The sequence below is a fragment of the Mandrillus leucophaeus genome, unplaced genomic scaffold, assembly GCF_000951045.1.
Source record: "Mandrillus leucophaeus isolate KB7577 unplaced genomic scaffold, Mleu.le_1.0 Scaffold140, whole genome shotgun sequence".
Lineage (NCBI taxonomy): Eukaryota > Metazoa > Chordata > Mammalia > Primates > Cercopithecidae > Mandrillus > Mandrillus leucophaeus.
In genome coordinates this window covers 3,221,447-3,228,483 of record NW_012101366.1, presented here as the reverse complement: position 1 = coordinate 3,228,483, position 7,037 = coordinate 3,221,447, and the positions used below count along the sequence as shown (strand labels likewise).

Below are 7,037 nucleotides of genomic sequence, written 5' to 3'. Positions count from 1 at the left end.
TCGTTTTGCAGGCAGACAAATGCAGCGGTAAAAAAAGCCAGGGCCGAGCCGCACATAATGCAAAACAGCCCGCCCCGCGCCCGCCGCCTGGCTGCCTGTCTCTTATACACATCGGGCCCGGGCACCGCTCGGCATCTCAGGGCCCCTGCGGCCCTACCGGCTTGGCACGGTGGGTCCCGCGGTCTCCGCGAGAAGCACCTCCTTCGACGGCCAAGGGCCCCGGCGGCGATTGGAGAGAGGGCTCTGCAAGGGCTCCGCAGCCTGGTCCGGGACAAAGAAAAGAGCTTTTGTTTCTCTCCAGCCGGTGGGGCTTCTGCTGCATAAATCAGCTTAGCGAAGAGCCAAACACAATCAAACCCAAACAAAGCCCGAAGCTGGGGGGGAAACCACCCTAATGTACATCACTGGGTGATGCTGGATCTGTGGGAGGGGACGCCGGCGAGGTCGAGGGGAAAAAAGTCGATGGCGCATCAATCAGCGCAGTTTCTTCCACAGGTGGGCAGGGAGGCCAACTTCACTAGCTGCAGCTTTGCAGCTTTGCCTGCGGAGCAGCGGGCAAAGACAAGTCGGCAGCGTCCTGGCTGGCGAGGGAGGAAGCTCGGGATGCCAGCAACAGGGGGAGGCGACTCTGGGAGCTCCCTAGAAGCACCCGCCGACTCCCGCAGGCACAGAGCGAGGCATCGCCGCTCCCTGCCTGGCGGGGAGTGGGGCCCGCGGCTGCGAGCGCAGGAGGGGAGGTTCCGCTGGGTGCCGGAGCCCGGCTACGCGGGGCGGGGGCTGCGTGCCCTTGTCCTTTCGGCCCCAGTGCGCGGCTCAGGCGTCCCGCAGTCCAGAGCCCGAGTTGCTGGCGCGCTCTGGGGTGCACACGGCGAGGATGCGAGAGAGGCGAGGGCGGCGATGGGCGGGAGAGGGGTGGTCCTGCTCTGGCCCCCCGGGGGGCTTCAGACCTGCGGGTAGCCCGGTACACTCAGGGCAGAGAGTTGCTAGGAAACCTCCCCACGCTACCGGAGCGCCTCGGCTCGGCTGCCCGCAGGCGCGGCTGCAGCCCGGGCAGGAGCAGCAGTAACAGCTCGGAGCAGCGTGGGCGGGACATTGGTGAGGCATGAAGTCACCACGGCCCACACTCGCTCTTTGTTTTGCTCACTCCAGCTCTTTTTTTTCCCCCTTGGCTCTGATAGTTGCCATTCCCATCGTTCACAAGAACTCCTGAAGCGTAGCCGCGCAACAGGAATGGCACGCCTCGTTCCCTTCTCCCTCCTCCCCCGAATCCTTGCACCCCAACGCTCGCGGGGGTGGTGGGAGACTCGCTCAGCGCCAGCAGCAGCTGCGAGCAAACCCCAATCTCTCACCCCCGCGCTGCTCGCCGCTTTGTTCGGAGATACTCACTGCCCCGCAGCTGCTGCATACAAAGTGGAGTCAAGGGACCGCCCCTGCCCCCAACGCCCTCTACTCAGCACTTTGCTTGCAGTTCGGAGCTCGTCCTCTGCCCTACCACAAGGCTGCCCCGGTCTCCCTAGCCTTTGGAGAGTTGGACCAGTCTGCAGGGGCTGTTCCCGGAGCGACTGGCCGAGATTTCTCGCTGCTCCTTCCCTACTCAAAACCTTAACCCTGGGCTGGACAGCCCTGTTTTTCCCCAGCGTCTGGTGGTGGCTCTGGGCTTTTGCAAGTTACAGTGGGTCTTTTGATCTTAAGCGTCACCTTCCCAGTAAACGGAACAAAGAAGTTACAGACAGCAGCTAAGTGGGGAGAGGGGAGCTAAGGAGAGAAGGTGGGAGGCGTTTCTGCCTGCTTGCAGCTCAGAAATTTAGGTGCAAGTAGGATGCGGGTGTTATGCTGGGCAACTGTCCGGGAAGCAGCGCGCCTCCTCGGGTCCTGTCATTACCACGCTAAGTCGAGGGAGGGAACTCAGTCCCCCGCATTGGAAACGAGGCAGTGTTTCCAGTTCAACACTGTGATGGTTCTCTTTTCCCTCTAGGGGCAGGAGTGATTCCCAGTCCAGAAGTTTGACCTCTTATTTTAATACAACACCCGCCTCTTACAGGCAACAGACCAGTCCAGCCAGGTCAAGGTGAAATATGCGGGAGTTTCCCCCCTTCTTATTTAATAGTTTCCGTCTCCTTATTTGTAGTTTAAAAAAAAAAAAAAGGTAGGAGGCGTGCTCTCTCTCTCTTTTTCTTTCTGTTGACTGAGTGAATGGAAAGTACCTGGTTCATAAACCACAACATCGAAACTCCCCCTTTCAGGTGTGGACTGCACAGCGAGGTGCACAGAATTAGTTAAGCAAACCAGGAACCCAGCTAGAGAATTAAACGCGCCCTGGATCTACAAAGCAGGTCCCTTCGAGAGACCAAAGCCGTGATCCCAACCTTAGCAACATAATTCTACTACAGGTGATGTACTCTAAATAAATAGAAATAAATCCAGCTCCGCTTTAATTTTTATTTTCTTAGTTCCAAGTTTGAACAGTTATAGTTTTGTTTTTTGGTTGTCCTAAAGGAAAGACCTACACATTAGTTAGGAAGGGTGTGAGGACTTGAAAATTTGAACACAAAAGTATCATAGTCAATATCTGATTAGTGACTCTTCCATTGGGCAGCCTGTGTGTTTTCCAGGGGTTATGACACAGACCTACTGAATGCAGCCACCCTTGAGATGTGCAGTGCTCCAGTTAAAAAAAAAAATTAAATCCCTCATTCCTGTAAGGATTGACGTAAAGTGTACGTCAGTACACTTTAAAATGTCTATCACATGACCATTCCATGATATTCTAAAATACAACTCGTGATGCTGGGTTGTAAGTGGCAGTTACAGTAACAAATAACATATAAATGTATGCAAACAAGAAAGGATGTAACTTTATGAAATTGATGAGGCATGCACTAATTTTTGTAACTCTATATTTTTAGGTGTTGATATATTATATATACTAATCCAGAAAAACCATGTAGCAAGAGGAATAAAATGAAGTTCAGAAATCTGTTTCGGGAAATTTTGAAGCCCTTTAGAAAGAAAGATTTCTACATTTTGTTACGTGAAATTCATGCAAATACATGTCAGGTGCCAGTGCTATGGAGTTGTTGAAGAATAAGCACAATACCATTTATTACCACTTCTCAGTTGTAAAGAAGCTGTAACTCTGGTTGTTGAAATAAAATAAAATGAAACATCCTAGATGTGAGACTGACCCCTGCCAGTTATTTACAAAAAAGTTATCTGCACATTTTGGGCTGTAAACATAAAAGTTAATTCTCCTGAAAGACTGCAAATCATCTTTAGGGTTTTCTTAAAGTAAATACAACTAGTGACCCAGGAACAAAAAGTTTACTTGTTTCCAATAAATGTCACTGATCACCACAACTCATCCTTTTTCCTATAAGGAAATGTACAGCACATTTTAAAGAAATGCAGTATTGTTATCTTCGTCGTATTACCTGAAGAATTCTAATAAAGGAAAACTGTTTCAGAAGATGGTGACTTAATTAATTTGTTTTTCTATCATGTTCGGCTATCTTGCTTTGAAATTTCTGACAGCTAATTTTTCATCATTTGTGGTAATGAGAGGAAATGAAATTCACAGATAGTCTAAAAATAACATTTTAGTTATTCATTCCAGGCTTCCTATCATTAGAGTCTTTGAGCTGAGTTACTAAAAGGTCATAAAATGAGATGACTTAAATTTCTTCCCTACTTCTTTAACCTTGATTTCTCACTAAGTCAGTTTATGGTAAGAATGAATAAGCTATAGATAGGTAGCAGGAGTGAGGGAGACATTCAGACTGTTTTTTAAGAAAGGATCTTGCTATCTCACTATGTTGCCCAAACTGGCCTTGACCTCCTGGTTGAAGCTTGAACTCAAGCTATCCTCCCACCTCAACCTTCTGTGTAGCTGGGATTATAGGTGTAAGACACCACATACAGCTGTGGCTATTAACACGTTAACTAGATTTGACCAAATTATTGATTTCACAGTGGCACGTACAGACACATTTGAAATTTAGTGTGTTTAAAATGTTTGAAGTTGGGATCAGAGCCATTCAGTATGTTTTGGGTGGATATTCACAAGTTATCTATGAGCTTGTCTGAGACATCTCAGAAGATGATTAATGGTCAGACCAGTGAGATATATTGTTGTGACTATGACCTCTAGCTTCTTCTAATGATAAAGTACGTAAGTTACTTGAAGATATTTTTCAGTGAATTGTTAATAAGACAGTGTTTCTCATACTGTAGACTGAAGACTGCATACAACACAATCCCCCATAGAGTAATTCTGAGTTCTAATTCCTTGTCTCTGTTCCAGGAGATTCTGAATTAGTAGATCTTGTATGGTGCTCGGCAATCTGCATTATACCAAGGCCCTCAAATGGTTTTTATATGCTCTGAAGTTTAAGAACCTCCTACCTTAATGGGTTAATGCAGAGACTTCTTAAAGGCCTCATGAGTGTTTAATAACAAAGATCAGTGTCAGGTGCAAATTCAAAGAAAAATGAACTGCTGGAGCCAATGTCTTTTGCCAAGATAGTTTATGGATGACTCAATCAGTGAGATATTAATGTTTTCTGAAACAAGACTTCCATGATTAAGCTTGGGAAATGCTGAATTAAAGTCAAATTAAATCCTTTACTAGAGGAATTTCCAGAAACTCAATAGACCAGCATGCCATTAGATTCTCCAAAGGAAGAACCCTTTATTCAGAGAACATCTCACAGATTAATCTTCCTTGAAGCATGCTGCAGAGCTAGCCCCATTTTACAAATGTGGAAACTGAGACAAACATTGGCAAAGAAACCAACCTCACTTTTTCTTTCTTTCTTTCTTTCTTTCTTTTCTTTTTTTTTCCAACCTCACTTTTCCAAGGGAATTCGTGAGCAGGCAGAAATCAGAGCTCTGATACTTCTTAATCATCTCATATTGTCATGACTTTTAGTTTCAAGTAAAGAGTCAGATTGTGGCTATTCTAAGTAAAAAAGGAAATTATTGGCCAGGTGTGGTGGCTCACACCTGTAATCCCAGCACTTTGGGAGACCAAGGCAGGAGAATCACCTGAGGTCAGGAGTTCGAGACCAGCCTGGCCAACATGGCAAAACCCGTCTCTACTAAAAATGTAAAAATTAGCCTGGCATGGTGGCATATGCCTGCAGTCCCAGCTATGCGGGAGGCTGAGGCATGAGAATTGCTTAAACCCCAGAGGTGGAGGTTGCGATGACCTGAAATTACACCACTGTACACCAGCCTAGGTGACAAAGTGACACTCTGTCTCAAAAAAAAAAAAAAAAGGAAATTATTGAAAGAAAATTGGGAGCTCACAGAATCAGCAGGAAGCTGGGAGACTAAGACTAACCAAGGCCAGGAAACACGGAGGCATAAGCAGTTGCAGGAAGTGTCTAACTCTTAAGAACAACTTTGAATCCTCCCTTTGCTTTGGATCACTTGCTCAAGATTCAAAATCCTTGTTGGGAATATCTGATTTTCAGAATTTTCATCACATGTTAGTACACTGGCTTTCTGGGTGTGGGAAAAGGAGAGGAGGGCTCTTGTCTTTGGCTTTCTTGGTAGAAAATATGGGTACTTTTGAATGAAACATTTTACCCATGCATAGTCTAATCCTATGCACAGAGCCTGTGTATGGTGTTATCCTTTTATAGCATGCAGGAAACTAATGCTTGCTTAGCCTTTATCTCATCATTAGAAAGATGATGTTTGCCCTGGCTCACCACTTCATCGCACACAACTGGAAGTCTGTGTGCTAGAAGTGCTAGGGAATGAACAAAATTCCCGGGTGCTGTCTTAACTGTGCACCAACCAGATAGGAAGTGAGGTATAAATACCCCAGCTCCCTGTTTCTTGTATGAAGTCACTTTAGGCCTGTGTTCTACACTATTTTTGAACTAGTTTTTAATTTTCAATCTATCATGGATTGATACTTAAATAACATAAAGTAAAATGAATTACTGGAAAAAATGGGTATCACTAAAATGTCAAATTTCTATAAAAGTTTCTTAGTACTTTTAATTTTTATACATTCTTTGTCCTGGGCCAGTCTCAAACAGTAGAAGATGTACTAACGCCACACATTACATTAGGAATAATATTTAGCACCATTTTCCAAAGTTCCCCTGTATGACCAAGCTATACTTGGTCACAGTGATATCTGCATTCAAATAGATCCTTCATTGGTTGTCTTTCCTTCCTTCATTTCCCTGTGACCCCCCAATATTTCCTGGTGTCAGAGTCTTCTTCTGGATAAAACTAAATTAAGACAAGCAATAAATGTGACTGGAAACTAACCGCTGATGTGCCGCATGTATGAATTTAAATTCTTTTCTTGTCTAGCTATAAGACAACCACAGTGCAAAAAGCACATGGGCTTTGGAGTCTTAAGAAGTAAGTTTGAATCTGCTACCCAGTAGCTGTAGAATCATGGGTAACTTATTTAATTTTCTGCAGCCTCAACTCATTTATGTGATGACTATATTAAAACTATCAAAATTACAAATTAAAATGAAGTATCACTACACTCCTATTAGAACAGCCAAAATCCAAAACACTGGTAATACCAAATGCTGATAAGGACATAGGGCACTCGGAACCATCATCACTGTTGGTGGGAATGTCACTTTGGAAGACAGTTTGGCAGTTTCTCACAAAACTAAATGATCCAGCAATTGTGCTCCTTGGTATTTACCCAAAGGAGTTGAAAACTATGTCTGCCAATTTTATTCGTAATTTCCCAAACTTGGAAGTAACCAAGATGTCCTCAGTAGGTAAGTAGATAAATAAATTGTGGTACATCCAGACAATAGAATATTACTCAGGACTAAAAACAAATGAATTATCAAGCCATGGGATGACTTGAAGGAAACTTAAATGCATATTACTAAGTGAAGGACACCAACCAAAAAGTCTAAATGTTGTTTGATTCCAACCCTGAGACATTTTGGAAAAGGCAATCTGATGGAGACAGTAAAAAGATAGTGTTTGCCTGGGACTGCGAGAAGGAGAGATGAATAGGTGGAGCATAGAAGATTTCTAGGGCA

At 44.8% G+C, this 7,037-nt stretch overlaps 1 protein-coding gene and 1 long non-coding RNA gene across 2 annotated transcripts in view; one reads left to right on the top strand and one right to left on the bottom strand.

The window, feature by feature from the left end:
* The window catches only part of ITGB8 (integrin, beta 8), a 94,497-nt gene extending 93,443 nt beyond the window's left edge, over positions 1 to 1,054 (bottom strand). The window contains exon 1 of the mRNA XM_011973909.1: positions 199 to 1,054. The gene's annotated coding sequence lies outside the window, so the exon portion shown is untranslated. The remainder of the gene's footprint in view (positions 1 to 198) is intronic.
* LOC105534973 overlaps positions 1 to 3,465 on the top strand; it is a 3,689-nt gene extending 224 nt beyond the window's left edge. The window contains exons 2-4 of the long non-coding RNA XR_001005365.1: positions 1,976 to 2,068; positions 2,244 to 2,390; positions 2,907 to 3,465. This is a non-coding gene — a long non-coding RNA (uncharacterized LOC105534973). The remainder of the gene's footprint in view (positions 1 to 1,975; positions 2,069 to 2,243; positions 2,391 to 2,906) is intronic.
* The last annotated feature ends 3,572 nt before the right edge of the window (positions 3,466 to 7,037 follow it).